The following is a 16,137-nucleotide window of genomic DNA, read 5'->3' as shown; positions in this document are numbered from 1 at the left end:
CGGATTTAATAAAATGTGGAACTACAACCACGCTGCACTTTGGTCTGCTCCTTTCAACAGCCGTGACAAAGTGTTCTATCAGAGGGAGCAAGTTACATTACATTACATTTAAGTCATTTAGCAGACGCTCTTATCCAGAGCGACTTACAAATTGGTGCATTCACCTTATGATATCCAGTGGAACAACCACTTTACAATAGTGCATCTAAATCTTTTAAGGGGGGGGGTTAGAAGGATTACTTTATCCTATCCTAGGTATTCCTTAAAGAGGTGGGGTTTCAGGTGTCTCCGAAGGTGGTGATTGACTCCGCTGTCCTGGCGTCGTGAGGGAGCTTGTTCCACCATTGGGGTGCCAAAGCAGCGAACAGTTTTGACTGGGCTGAGCGGGAACTGTGCTTCCTCAGAGGTAGGGGGGCCAGCAGGCCAGAGGTGGATGAACGCAGTGCCCTTGTTTGGGTGTAGGGCCTGATCAGAGCCTGAAGGTATGGAGGTGCCGTTCCCTTCACAGCTCCGTAGGCAATCAAGTCTCATCAGTACATCATATGACTTTAATTAAATGCATAGATAAACATAATAAGACTTGAATTAAATGCATAGATACACTAGATAAACAATACAAACCTTAATTTAATGCATATATACACTAGATCAACAATGTTATAGCAGTTGAACATTCAGATCCACCACCTTCCGGTACTAATCATACAACACTGTTGTCATTTATGAGAATGAAAAGATAAACTATATAATACACTGATGAGTGACGTACAAAATAAGGAATCAAAGAAGATCAGGATGTAGAATTTAAGGTAAACATTAAACAACTTCCTGGGGAAGCAGAAAACTGTACAGGAATTGGGGTTGGCCAGATAGAAGTACTCAGCCAACCCACCTCGGTTCACCTTAACTCCTGATGAGTACCAGTGTTATAGATACAAGAATGGCACCGAGAACTTAGATGATTTTATTGGCTGAAAGGTAATCGTTAATGTGACTGACTTAGGTTTGAAAGATGAATAGAAAATTCTTAACCTCACAGCACCTATAACTGATGTAGGGTGGGCTAGTACCAGCAAAGGACGCATACGCCAGAAATTACCACAAAGGGTGGTTAGGAACTTGCGCCCCTGTGGTTATTGGTCCAACCAGTTCGAGTTAGTCATCAGAGGCCAGTTATAGGAATAGGGGGGTTATATCCTGCCTGTTTGGCCCTGTCAGGGGGTATCATCGGATGGGGCCACAGTGTCTTCTGATCCCTCCTGTCTCAGCCTCCAGTATTTATGCTGCAGTAGTTTATGTGTCGGGGGCTAGGGTCAGTCTGTTACATCTGGAGTATTTCTCTTGTCTTATCCGGTGTCCTGTGTGAATTTAAATATGCTCTCTCTAATTCTCTCTTTCTCTCTTTCTGTCTTTCCTCTCGGAGGACCTGAGCCCCAGGACCATGCCTCAGGACTACCTGGTATGATGACTCCTTGCTGTCCCCAGTCCACCTGGCCGTGCTGCTGCTCCAGTTTCAACTGTTCTGCCTGCGGCTATGGAACCCTGACCTGTTCACGGACGTGCTTGTTGCACCCTCGACAACTACTATGATTATTATTATTTGACCATGCTGGTCATTTATGAACATTTTAACATTTTAACATTTTGACCATGTTCTGTTATAATATCCACCCTGCACAGCCAGAAGAGGACTGGCCACCTCATAGCCTGGTTCCTCTCTAGGTTTCTTCCTAGGTTTTTGGCCTTTCTAGGGAGTTTTTTCCTAGGGAGTTTCTGCACAGCACTTTGAGAATATCAGCTGATGTACGAAGGGCTATATAAAATAAATTTGATTTGATAGGAAGCTAAAGTTGGCACAGGAGGAGTTTTGACCAGGATGGGAGTAGCTTTGTCTAGATTGATGCTATTGGCATCCACAGGGAAGTTCCAGATGAATACAAAGCTATGAATCAAACATGTGAAGGCTTTACCACTACATTATTTTGGTGGTTGACAATAAATAAAATGTGGATTGGATTAATGACATCTTTTATAATCAACAGAGATTCATGAATGAAACCGAGGATGCAGTAAAGAGGTTCTCTGACCAATTATCCTCCACCTCCCTCATGACCTGGTAAAATAGACTGACTCTCGATATGTTATTGGCAAAAGAGGATGGTGTAGGTAGAATGATTAGGTTCATTGCTGTACGTACATTCCTGATAACACAGCTCATGTTTGGGAAATGGAAAAGTGTTGTAAGAACTGTATTATGGGCTGCTTTCACCTGTATGAGGTTTAATCACCAGAACTATAGGGAGATCGACAACGGAGCAGATGGTGAGATACGGACCGAGTCAAAGTTCAGACCAATGGGATGACAAATACCTACCACCGAGCCAGGTGGAGGATTCATTCAATTATGAGGAGCCCATGTTAGATGAGACCATCTTTAGAGATTCCTGAATTAGTTAGATTTTGTGTGAAATTTCTGAATCCAATAAAAATAGATGTGTTATAATGTATGTGAAATATTTAGCCAATCGGGTGGATTTGAATGGAAATGATATGATTTTAAGCCCTACTGAGACTTGACAAGCTACCTGCTGAAATGAAGGTTGTAGCGGGGGTAGACGAAGGGAATTGGATGAATATCTTTTTGGCAAGTACACATCTATGGTGGTTACTGGATTTCTGACCCTAGTGCTTGTGTTCCTATTATTGATGTGTTGTGCTGCCTGTATAATCCCATGCTTAAGAAAGTATTTTACAGATGTTGTCAGAGCAACCGGAATGATGCCTTTGATAGTATTGACCCCGGAGAACACTAAATCCAGCTCTGGGCAAAAGATGGGTCTGTCCGAGGACGATCCTTGGTTTGCTGTTGAGGAAGTGGTTGAATAAAGCCTATCCACAGTAATTTCATATGTATTGAATGTAGTGGCAGGTGGATGTGAAGGTTTAAACCATGGGACAAAGTGTCTGTCCCACACATGTTAGGTGTAGCCACTGTTGCAAGAAGGTCTTCTTTTTATACGTTTTTTTAAATAATATGTTTTGAATTTATCCTGTGTACTATTTGTCTTTCCTTATGTGAAGGTTTGAAGTTCCTGGGTGACTGGTAGTCAACCTACAAGTGAGGTGTAGCCGGAAGGATGTGAGTTTTTTTTCTTCATCTAAATATCTAATCATTAAAATGGAGATATACAAATTGTGTTTAGTGACACACTAGGGGGTGTCAAAAGGGGGGAATCCTAAATTTCTCTGAAATTTCTTATTGAGTATGTTCACACCCCAGGGGTGTGAAAAGGGGGATTGTTAGGGTTGAACTGGCTATTTGTTTGCATAACCTATATAATATACCGGGGAAGCTATGTTACAATATTAAGTATATAAACTACGGATAAGTCAACTGCTGAAGACAAGAACTACACCCGGCAACAGGAAGTGCGTCATGAGGCTGGGACCAGCCTGCACGCCGACGATAGGATGAGGAAGTTTAAACCACGCTCATCCTCGCTCTGACAGGCCAGCAATGAGCGGGGAACTATCTCTGTCAGAGAATTTAAGGATGAACAAAGGATGTGTCGCTCTCTTCTCTGTCTGCCCTGCGTGGTGTTACAGGGAGACCGTATATACGAACATCATATTTTCCATTTGTACTATCATTCTATTTACTTAAAGATGAATTAAATAATCATTGCAAAACTAAGTTGGTTTGTTTATATCCTAATACCAGATTCTTAATGACGCGACTTGACAATTGTCGCCCACAGAAACACTGTTATCCAAAAACTCTTGCAAGGAGATTCATTCATCCATTTCATTAAAGGGAAACTACAGCCTCACAAAAATATCCTTATGTGGTTTAAGCATTGTTAAGGACTGAGATCAATCAATCAATTTTGGTAATTTTTTATAACAAAATATGTGGGAAAACCAACACATAACTATAGGAACTGTAGGAAAACCCACACAAAGCTGTAGGAAAACCCACACAAAACTATAGAAACTGTAGGAAACTTAGAATTATAGGAAAACCCACACAAAACTATAGGAAAACCCACACCAAAGCTGTAGGAACTGTAGGAAAACAGAACTTTTCACACCGGGCTCCTTTCCTTCACGGGTCGTTTGTAAAATTAGAGAATACCTACTTCTCCAGGCACCACTTGTGGATGAAACAGTAACATTTCAGAAAGCTTTATTTAAATATGATTTGAAACGCTGTAAATACCATCAAAACCACGTCCTAAAAAGCTTGTATATTTAGTTTTTTTATCGCTTTTGTACTATTTTCACAAGCATGTGGTAAAATTTCACAACTCTTTAGTACGAAACTCCAAACAGATCATCAAAAAGGCTTTTTTTTTTATTACTTTATGCACATTTTCAATTGACTAAAGTACAAGACACAAAATCACACAGTAACTTTTTCACCAAAACCTAGTCAGTGTTTCATCTAGAAATACCTTTCATATAAAAGTAATTGCCTTTCACAATGCAATTCTTCACAACACTTTTCATATGATTCTCTTCTCATTTGTTTAAATACATTTGACCATCACTTAATCCAACTGTGCTTAATGGTTAACCACTTAACCGTTTGGTAAACCTGTAGATTTTTGTCTACTATCTATGGATTTTGAGAACTACAGAAACAAAATGTGTGTCTGTAAAGCATTAACATTTAAATTACATGTATGATACATGATAACCATACAGAATGACTACTCGTTATTGCTAATTTGATTTCACAATTTTCTTAGTTTTTTAAATTATATGAGCAAAAAGATTACATTTTATTTGGAATGGCAAGTCAGACAATTAAACAGGCCTATTCATATAATGACTATGAATTCAGAGGGCAGAAATGATTAAATATTAAAGCATTACACCTCTCACTAAATGCTTCAGTCATATAAAAAAAATATTCTTAAATCCGAACTGGTTCTCTATCAGATTAGTAAGAATGACTCACCCCATGTTCAAGAATGGCCTTTTTCCCTTTTCAGATTACAACCTCTCCCTTTCGGGTTATTTGAAAATTAAATAACCTCCCCCAAAAATAGCTTTTTAAAACAAGTCATAGAAAGTTGTTTGTAATTTCAGTTTAATCCACCAGAAAAGACAGAACCAATATTACAAGAAATATTATGGTTAAGCTCAAATATACTAATTGATAAAAATAAATAAAATAAAAACATTTTCAAAAGGTATAGTCTTCGTAAATTATATCATAAATAGGACTGGTGGAGTTCTGTCACACATTCAGCTAACATATATATATATATATATATATACAAAATTAAAGGGGGTGTGTGAACACTTGCAATTTCTTTCACCATGGAGCAGGATTGTAAGGATGTACGTTGAGAGTCAGGAAGTAAGTTCAGGGAGGGAATACATTAAATGAATAAATGAACACAACTAGAAACACCAACATCGCACCGACGTGAAACAGGAACAGAAACACTGACGACTCAACAAAAGGAAGCATCAGGGAGTGTTTTTTCTGTTTTTGTGTTGGGGGTGATTTCGGGTCCAGGTGTTGGAGCCGGAGCTACCTGGGAGGCCTCAGCCGGTTTGTAGGCTCCCATGCCTCAGCGGGTTTGATAGGCTCCCATGCCGAAGCAGGGTGAGCAGGTTCCGTGCCTCAGCCGAGGTGACCGGTCCGCTCCAGATCCCTGGGATCGTCATCTTGGTCGGCGTCCTGCGGCTGGATCCGCACGTCAGGGAGGGGGGTACTGTCACGTGTGCTCCCTCTCCGGCCTCTAGGTCACCAGGCTGCGTGTTAGGGCTCACTCCTGTCACCAGCATTATGCGCATAACGACACTCACCTGGACTCCATCACCTCCTTGATTACCTGCCCTTTATATGTCACTCCCTTTGGTTTCTTCCCCAGTCGTCATTGTTTCTGTTTCATGCCGGTGCGCTGTTTGTGTTTACGTGTTTGTTTTATTTATTTATTTTATGTATTCACTCCCTGAACTTGCTTCCCGACTCTCAGCTTCACGTCGTTACAAGGATAGACAGCAAGGGAGAGAAAGAAATTTAAAGAGCTTGTGGGCATGGTCCCCATCAACGAGGCGGGCATGGTCCCCATCAGCGAGGCGGGCATGGTCCCCATCAGCGAGGTGGGCATCAGAGAGAGAGAGAGGTGAGAGGCAGACGGCAGGGAACTGTTGTTTCTAATGAAGTCCGAACCATCGTTGTTGACCACGTGGTTAACAGAGGCCTTAGAATGGCAGAAGCTGACAGATTAGTTCACCCCAATCTGAAACTGTCAATTTGAATCATGAGAACATTTCGCATAAGAAAACCTTTAAGTCTGCAGGATATGAACTATGCTTTTCCATTACATATACAGAACATCACATATTATAATGTCAATTTACAGTAAATTACATATTGTAATGCGTGTCAATTTACAGAACATGACATTGTAATGCGTGTCAATTCACAACATGTTACAGTCCTCTTACTGTTCTACCATCAGAATGGACAGAAGACCCCACGGTGGTGGGCGTGGTCGTGTGTTGACCAATCAGCAAGAGAGGGCAGTGGTGGAAAAAAGGTGAGGGTCAGGAATGCCATGCGGCTGTCTCTTAAATAAAGCAGGCCATTGAGGAGAAACGATGACACCTTTTGTTCTGTGGTATCCATCAGCCTACCAACAATCTCCCCGCTTTTGAAGAGGCACCAGGTATCTATAAAACTAATTTACCTGGTGCCTTTTGAGAGAAACAATGACCGGGTGAAACAACCGCGGGCGAGTATGTTCAGCTACAGCACAATATACTGTATTACTGTTACTATTAATACACATGCTACTTCACAATATCATACTGGAACTATACTGTAAAAAAATAACTAACCAAAATATATTTTTTAGAGGGTGATGGTGCCTGATGCTGCTGTGAACCATCACAACTATATCTTTGTTGATGAAGCGGGCTTCAACTTGGTCGCCGTGGGCGGAACCTCATCGGCACAACGTGGCGACCGTCCAAATGCCTGAACAACGTGGGGGGAAACAATCTCCATGTGCACAGCTATCTCTGGAGATGGTGTGGTAGGACGTAGGCCATTATTTGGATCCTGCAATGCTGCACACCTCAATGTGTTTCTCAAGGTGAAGGGCACCGACAACATATAATATAAAAAGTATGTGGACACCCCTTCAAATGAGTGGATTCGGATATTTCAGCCACACCCATTGCTGGCAGGTGTATCAAATTGAGCACACAGCCATGCGATCTCTATAGACAAACATTGGCAGTAGAATGGCCTTAATGAAGAGCTCAGTGACTTTCAACGTGGCACCGTCATAGGATGTCACCTTTCCAACAAGTCAATGAAGTCTAGTGATCACTGATAGATCCTCCTCCTGTCTGTAGTCTAGTGATCCTGATAGATCCTCCTGTCTGTAGTCCCCTAGTGATGCACTACAAATCACACCTATCATAGTCTAGTGATCCACACAGATCCTCCTCCCCTGTCTGTAGTCTGGTGATTGCTGATTCCTCCTCCTCCTGTTGTCACATGGTTGGTGATCACTGATAGATCCTCCTCCTGTCTGTAGTCTAGTGATCACTGACAAATCCCCCCTGTCTGTAGTCTAGTGATCACTGACAGATCCCCCTGTCTGTAGTCTAGTGATCACTGACAGATCCTCCTCCTCCAGTCTGTAGTTAGTGATTACTGACAGATCCTCCCTCCTCCCTGTCTGTAGTCTAGTGATTACTGATAGATCCTCCTCCTGTTTGTAGTCTAGTGATCACTGACAGATCCTCCTCCTGTCTGTAGTCTAGTGATCACTGACAGATCCTCCCTCCTCCTGTCTGTAGTCTAGTGATTACTGACAGATCACTTCTCCAGCCTCTCCGTGTGTGTTGGGTACAGCAGAAGATATTCTTTCAAAATAATATTTCTTAATTTTAAGACACATACTGTATTGGTGCCACCTGTCAATGACTTTAGAGGGATTATCCATCATTATGATGCATTAAATGGTTTCTCTGTCCACATCTGTCTATACTCACAGCTATCTGATCACAATGCCTGTCTGACTACCAGGAAGATCTGATCACAATGCGTCGTTATTGTGTACACCTTAAAAATAATAAATAAAATGTTATTTTGAAAGAATATCTGTCAAATAAATAGCCTACAGGGAGGGAACAGGATATCTGGTCACAATGCAAACACAGTGGACGAATAAGATACACATTTTAATACCATGTGTAGACCTGCATGTCTGAAAATGTGGGCACAAACCAAGTATAAACGGGGCTAATGAAACTGGTTGAAGAGATCAGGAAGGACAGACAGGAGGACTGGTTGAAGACAACAGGAAGGACAGGGAAGGACAGACAGGACTGGTTGATGACAACAGGAAGGACAGACAGGAGGACTGGTTGAAGACAACAGGAAGGACAGACAGGAGGACTGGTTGAAGAGAACAGGAAGGACAGACAGGAGGACTGGTTGAAGACAACAGGAAGGACAGACAGGAGGACTGGTTGAAGAGATCAGGAAGGACAGACAGGAGGACTGGTTGAAGACATCAGGAAGGACAGACAGGAGGACTGGTTGAAGAGATCAGGAAGGACAGACAGGAGGACTGGTTGAAGACAACAGGAAGGACAGACAGGAGGACTGGTTGAAGACATCAGGAAGGACAGACAGGAGGACTGGTTGAAGACAACAGGAAGGACAGACAGGAGGACTGGTTGAAGACAACAGGAAGGACAGACAGGAGGACTGGTTGAAGACAACAGGAAGGACAGACAGGAGGAACTGGTTGAAGAGAACAGGAAGGACAGACAGGAGGACTGGTTGAAGAGAACAGGAAGGACAGACAGGAGGACTGGTTGAAGACAACAGGAAGGACAGACAGGAGGACTGGTTGAAGACAACAGGAAGGACAGACAGGAGGACTGGTTGAAGACAACAGGAAGGACAGACAGGAGGACTGGTTGAAGACAACAGGAAGGACAGACAGGTCCGATGTTCAATATCATTATCAACAAACATCTCAGTGATTCACAAATATAAACAAGATATTCTCATTATATAATCATACTCCCGATAACCCCGCCCCCATGCATACCTACCAATGTGGTCTTTATTTCTCATAATGGCATAATGAGGCCTTCTGTTATAAAGGCAAACAAACACATCTCACTGGTTACATCCCAACTAGCACCCTATTCCCTCTATAGTGCACTACTAGTGACCAGGGCCCTATTCCCTATATAGTGAACTACTAGTGACCAGAGCCCTATTCCCTATATAGTGAACTACTAGTGACCAGAGCCCTATTCCCTATATAGTGAACTACTAGTGACCAGAGCCCTATTCCCTATATAGTGAACTTCTAGTGACCAGAGCCCTATTCCTATATAGTGAACTACTAGTGACCAGAGCCCTAATCCCTATATAGTGAACTACTAGTGACCAGAGCCCTATTCCTTATAGTGAACTTCTAGTGACCAGAGCCCTATTCCCTATATAGTGAACTACTAGTGACCAGAGCCCTATTCCCTATATAGTGAACTACTAGTGACCAGAGCCCTATTCCCTATATAGTGAAGTACTAGTGACCGGAGCCCTATTCCCTATATAGTGAACTACTAGTGACCAGAGCCCTAATCCCTATATAGTGAACTACTAGTGACCAGAGCCCTATTCCCTATATAGTGAACTTCTAGTGACCAGGCCCTATTCCCTATATAGTGAAGTACTAGTAACCAGAGCCCTAATCCCTATATAGTGAACTTCTAGTGACCAGAGCCCTATTCCCTATATAGTGAACTTCTAGTGACCAGAGCCCTATTCCCTATATAGTGAACTTCTAGTGACCAGAGCCCTATTCCTATATAGTGAACTACTAGTGACCAGAGTCCTATTCCCTATATAGTGAACTTCTAGTGACCAGAGCCCTATTCCCTATATAGTGAACTACTAGTGACCAGAGCCCTAATCCCTATATAGTGAACTTCTAGTGACCAGAGCCCTATTCCCTATATAGTGAACTACTAGTGACCAGAGCCCTATTCCCTATATAGTGAACTTCTAGTGACCAGAGCCCTATTCCCTATATAGTGAACTACTTAGACCAGAGCCCTATTCCCTATATAGTGAACTACTAGTGACCAGAGCCCTATTCCTATATAGTGAACTTCTAGTGACCAGAGCCCTATTCCCTATATAGTGAAGTACTAGTAACCGGTTGGGCGTTGGGTTGCAAAATTCTGGTAACGTTCCCAAAATGTCCAGGTTTTCCAGGAATCCTGTTTGGTGGGGTACGGATTTCCTGCTTGTTTTCTCCTGATTCTGGGACTCTTCCAACCAGGATTTCTGGAAAACCTGGGAATTTTGCAATCCTATGAGTTAAATAAGGAGTACATTAATGTCCAAACCCAATTACTTAAACATGAACAACGAGCTCAACAAAACATTAGCAACGAGCTCAACCAAACATTAGCACCTAACTCAACAAACATTAGCACCTAGCTCAACGCAAACATTAGCACTAGCTCAATAAAACATTAGCAAATAGCTCAACCAAACATTAGCACCTAGCTCAATAAAACATTAGCAAATAGCTCAACCAAACATTAGCACCTAGCTCAACCAAACATTAGCACCTAGCTCAACCAAACATTAGCACCTAGCTCAATAAAACATTAGCAAATAGCTCAACCAAACATTAGCACTAGCTCAATAAAACATTAGCAAATAGCTCAACCAAACATTAGCACCTAGCTCAATAAAACATTAGCAAATAGCTCAACCAAACATTAGCACCTAGCTCAACCAAACATTAGCACCTAGCTCAACCAAACATTAGCACCTAGCTCAACAAAACATTAGCAAATAGCTCAACCAAACATTAGCACCTAGCTCAACAAAACATTAGCAAATAGCTCAACCAAACATTAGCACTAGCTCAATAAAACATTAGCAAATAGCTCAACCAAACATTAGCACCTAGCTCAACGCAAACATTAGCAACTAGCTCAACCAAACATTAGCACCTAGCTCACCCAAACATTAGCACCTAGCTCAACCAAACATTAGCACCTAGCTCAATAAAACATTAGCACCTAGCTCAACCAAACATTAGCACCTAGCTCAACCAAACATTAGCACCTAGCTCAATAAAACATTAGCACCTAGCTCAACCAAACATTAGCACCTAGCTCAACCAAACATTAGCACCTAGCTCAACCAAACATTAGCACCTAACTCAATAAAACATTAGCACCTAGCTCAACCAAACATTAGCACCTAGCTCAACCAAACATTAGCAACTAGCTCAACCAAACATTAGCACCTAGCTCAATAACACATTAGCACCTAGCTCAATAACACATTAGCACCTAGCTCAACCAAACATTTGCACCTAGCTCAACAAAACATTAGCAACTAGCTCAACGCAAACATAAACTTACATACAGAATTTTTACGAATTTTCTTAAAACTCCTATGATATAGCAAGAATAGCAATTTAATGTTTATTTAGCACCTAGCTCAATAAAACATTAGCACCTAGCTCAACCAAACATTAGCACCTAGCTCAACCAAACATTAGCACCTAGCTCAACCAAACATTAGCAACTAGCTCAACCAAACATCAGTACCTAGCCCAACGAAACATTAGCACCTAGCTCAGCCAAACATTAGCACCTAGCTCAACCAAACATTAGCACCTAGCTCAATAAAACATTAGCACCTAGCTCAACCAAACATTAGCACCTAGCTCAACCAAACATTAGCACCTAGCTCAACCAAACATTAGCACCTAGCTCAACCAAACATTAGCACCTAACTCAATAAAACATTAGCACATAGCTCAACCAAACATTAGCACCTAGCTCAACCAAACATTAGCACCTAGCTCAACCAAACATTAGCAACTAGCTCAACCAAACATTAGCACCTAGCTCAATAACACATTAGCACCTAGCTCAATAACACATTAGCACCCTAGCTCAACCAAACATTAGCACCTAGCTCAACAAAACATTAGCAACTAGCTCAACGCAAACATAAACTTACATACAGAATTTTTACGAATTTTCTTAAAACTCCTATGATATAGCAAGAATAGCAATTTAATGTTTATTTTATTAAATTTTTTTAATCAACAATCACAATATATAATATATATACATTTCACCAGAACAAAAGCAAGCTCGATTTTAACATTCTGATCTTTAAATATTTCGTCAGTGCAACACGTAAAACACACGTACAAATACAAGTTCAAAATGGGAGGAGTGACAGCAGTAGATTTTTAAACATCTCTATACATTTAAAATGCACCAAAAACAGTTTAAAAACCAGATGTCAGGTAATATGCTCCAGTGGATAATGGCCATGGTCTGCTGCAGGCCGCTCTGGGGGGGGCTAAGTCCCAAACGGAACCCTATTCCCTATATAGTGCACTACTTTTGACCAGAGCCCATGGGCCTTATGTAGGGAATAGGGTGCCATTAGGGACGCAGCCTAGGTGGTTAGGATGACTGACGACCTTTAGGATTGATTTCCTTTTCCTGTGTGATGTCATGTCCATACAGAGGGGTTAGAGGTAAAATGGTGACCACGGGTTGGCTAGTTGATTGTTGCCTGTCTTGGGAGTTTAGACTGAAGCTTGATATTCCATTAACTGTAAAATACACACACACGACACACACACACACACACGGGGGGAAAGGAAATGAGATTCAACCCAGAATCAGAGTGATATCCGTGTAGTCAGGGTCTGCCTGTAGAGGTTGTTTTAGACTAGTGGGAGAGGTAGAGTTGACTCTAACCCAGTGTTTCTTTCATCCTGGTCCTGGGAACCCCAAAGGTGAACTTTGTAGTTGTTACCCTAACACTACACACCTGAATCAAATAATTAAAGGCTTGATGAGTTGATTAGTTAAATCAGGTGTGTTAATGCTAGGGCAACAACTACAATGTCCCAGTACCAGGATGAGGAAACAGTACAGTAACCATTACAGTAGCATGGTAAGCATGTACGTGGCGCCCTCCTGTGGTGGAGATTAGTTATTGCACCACAAGACAATTTTCTGGGAAGGTAGTCGACGCTGGACACTACAGACTGGAAGGTAGTCTACGCTGGACACTACAGACTAGGAAGGTAGTCTACACTGGACACTACAGACTGGGAAGGTTGTCTACACTGGACACTACAGACTGGGAAGGAGTCTCGCTGGACACTACAGACTAGGAAGGTAGTCTACATGAATGGGAAGGTTGTCACACTGGACACTACAGACTGGGAAGGTAGTCTACACTGGACACTACAGACTGGGAAGGTAGTCTATGCTGGACATTATAGACTAGGAAGGTAGTCCACACTGGACACTACAGACTGGGAAGGTAGCCTACACTGGACACGACAGACTGGAAGGTAGTCTACACTGGACACTACAGACTGGGAAGGTAGTATACACTGGACACTACAGACTGGGAAGATAGTCTACGCTGGACACTACAGACTGGGAAGGTAGTCTACACTGGACACTACAGACTGGGAAGGTAGTCTACACTGGACACTACAGACTGGTGGAAGTGAATGTTCTGAAATCGGTTTATTTATAATCATTATAACTGATTAATGTATGTTTTCATTGATTGATTAATATATGTTTCTTACTGGGATGGTACGCTGGGCGAGCCGGAGCGGTGGAAGTGAATGTTCTGCCACTTTCCCTCTCTGCGATGCCAGAGCGGGTCTCCTCAGACTGCATGGTGCGAGGCATCCCCCGCGTCCATGTACTGGCTCAGGCGGATGTAGGCGATGCACGCAGCGTTCTCCGCTAGATAGACCTTCTCATTAGTTCACCTTTCCTTGTTTCATGTCAACATCATAAACACATTGTACATATGTTCCCAGGGGGGTTGGCATCCATCTTGTTTCAATTCAGGAAGTACACTGGAATTCCCATTCCAATATTCACTTCAATGCTTCAGGACAATTTGGAATGGGAAATTTGAATATGGTCTACTTTCCGACTTGAATTGAAATGTACTTACAGTGTATATTTGAATACCAACCAGAAACAAGATTTCAAAAAACATAGCCCAGAAAAATCAACATAATGTTCAGTTGGTAAAGCATGGTGCTTGCAATACCAGGATACTAGGTTCAATTCCCAGGGCCTCCCATATGGAAAATATATACACACATTATTGTAAGTGTCTTTTGATAAAAGCGTCTGCTAAGTAGCATATATTATTGTTCTAATAATTAGAAATGGCTGATTTCCTACCTATCAGATGGACGTGAGGGTTGAGGAGGATGGTGTGCACCGGCTTGTTACCTTTAGACAGGGCTGGAAGGAGAGGAGGGAGGACGAGGGAGATGGAGAGAGAGAGACAGACAGGCCTTAGTTAGCTAGTGGGAGTTGTAGTTCTCAGTAACAGACATAACTATTCATCAATAGCTAATCAATAACTACAAATCAATACCTGATTCATAAATTATACTAATCAATACATCTACTAATCCATAGCTGATCAATAGCTAATCAATGCCTCTACTAACCAATACCTATACTAATCAATAACTCTACTAATCAATAACTCTACTAATCAATAGCTAATCAATACCTATACTAATCAATAACTGCTAATCAATAACCTATACTAATCAATAGCTAATCAATACCTCTAATCAATAACTCCACTAATCAATAGCTAATCAAGTCTATTAATCAATACCTCTACTAATCAAGAACTCTACTAATCAATAGCTTAATCAATACCTCTACTAAACCATACCAATACTAATAAAAACCTCTACTAATGAATAGCTAATCAATAACTCTACTAATCAATAGCTGATTAATACCTCTACTAATGAATAGCTAATCAATACCTCTACTAATAAATAGCTGATTAATAACTCTACTAATCAATAGCTGATTAATAACTCTACTAATCAATAGCTGATTAATACCTCTACTAATCAATAGCTGAATAATAACTCTACTAATCAATAGCTGATTAATAACTCTACTAATCAACAGCTGATTAATAACTCTACTAATCAATAGCTGATTAATACCTCTACTAATCAATAGCTGATTAATAACTCTACTAATCAACAGCTGATTAATACCTCTACTAATCAATACCTCTAATCAATAACTGTATCTTCGAAATGACTTTACTGATGAATGTGTTACCGTTGTCGAAGTAGAAGCGATGGAAGTCATGTCCCTCTACCAGGTTCCCCAGAGCTTCTGGTTCAAACGACGTCAGACCAGGATCACAGATCTTCCTGTTGGAAACAAACACAGACTGAGTCCCATATGGCACCCTATTCCCTATATAGTGAACTACTAGTAACCAGAGCCCTATTCCCTATATAGTGAACTACTAGTGACCAGAGCCCTATTCCCTATATAGTGAACTACTAGTGACCAGGGCCCTATTCCCTATATAGTGAACTACTAGTGACCAGCACCCTATTCCCTATATAGTGTACTACTAGTGACCAGAGCCCTATTCCCTATATAGTGAACTACTAGTGACCAGGGTCCTATTCCTATATAGTGAACTACTTAGACCAGAGCCCTATTCCCTATATAGTGAACTACTAGTGACCAGCGCCCTATTCCCTATATAGTGAACTACTAGTGACCAGGGCCCTATTCCCTATATAGTGAACTACTAGTGACCAGAGCCCTATTCCTATATAGTGAACTACTAGTGACCAGCACCCTATTCCCTATAGTGAACTACTAGTGACCAGAGCCCTATTCCCTATATAGTGAACTACTAGTGACCAGAGCCCTATTCCCTATATAGTGAACTACTAGTGACCAGAGCCCTATTCCCTATATAGTGAACTACTAGTAACCAGAGCCCTATTCCCTATATAGTGAACTACTAGTGACCAGAGCCCTATTCCCTATATAGTGAACTACTTTAGACCAGAGCCCTATTCCCTATATAGTGAACTACTAGTAACCAGAGCCCTATTCCTATATAGTGAACTACTAGTGACCAGAGCCCTATTCCCTATATAGTGAACTACTAGTTAGACCAGAGCCCTATTCCCTATATAGTGAACTACTTTAGTGACCAGAGCCCTATTCCCTATATAGTGAACTACTGGTAGACCA

The 16,137-nt window shown here is 41.5% G+C and overlaps 1 long non-coding RNA gene across 1 annotated transcript in view; it reads right to left on the bottom strand.

Moving 5' to 3' along the window:
- Positions 1-12,235: 12,235 nt before the first annotated feature.
- Positions 12,236-16,137, bottom strand: part of LOC106610565 (calcium/calmodulin-dependent protein kinase type II subunit delta) — a gene marked incomplete at its 5' end in the record, with an annotated part of 26,379 nt that continues 22,477 nt past the window's right edge. Inside the window, 4 exons of the long non-coding RNA XR_006765825.1 lie at positions 12,236-12,662; positions 13,662-13,824; positions 14,278-14,340; positions 15,196-15,290. This is a non-coding gene — a long non-coding RNA (calcium/calmodulin-dependent protein kinase type II subunit delta). The remainder of the gene's footprint in view (positions 12,663-13,661; positions 13,825-14,277; positions 14,341-15,195; positions 15,291-16,137) is intronic.

This window comes from Salmo salar, unplaced genomic scaffold (genome assembly GCF_905237065.1).
Source record: "Salmo salar unplaced genomic scaffold, Ssal_v3.1, whole genome shotgun sequence".
NCBI classification, from domain to species: Eukaryota; Metazoa; Chordata; class Actinopteri; order Salmoniformes; family Salmonidae; genus Salmo; species Salmo salar.
Note: the sequence above shows the minus strand (reverse complement) of the source record. Positions and strands in the feature narration are given on the sequence as shown.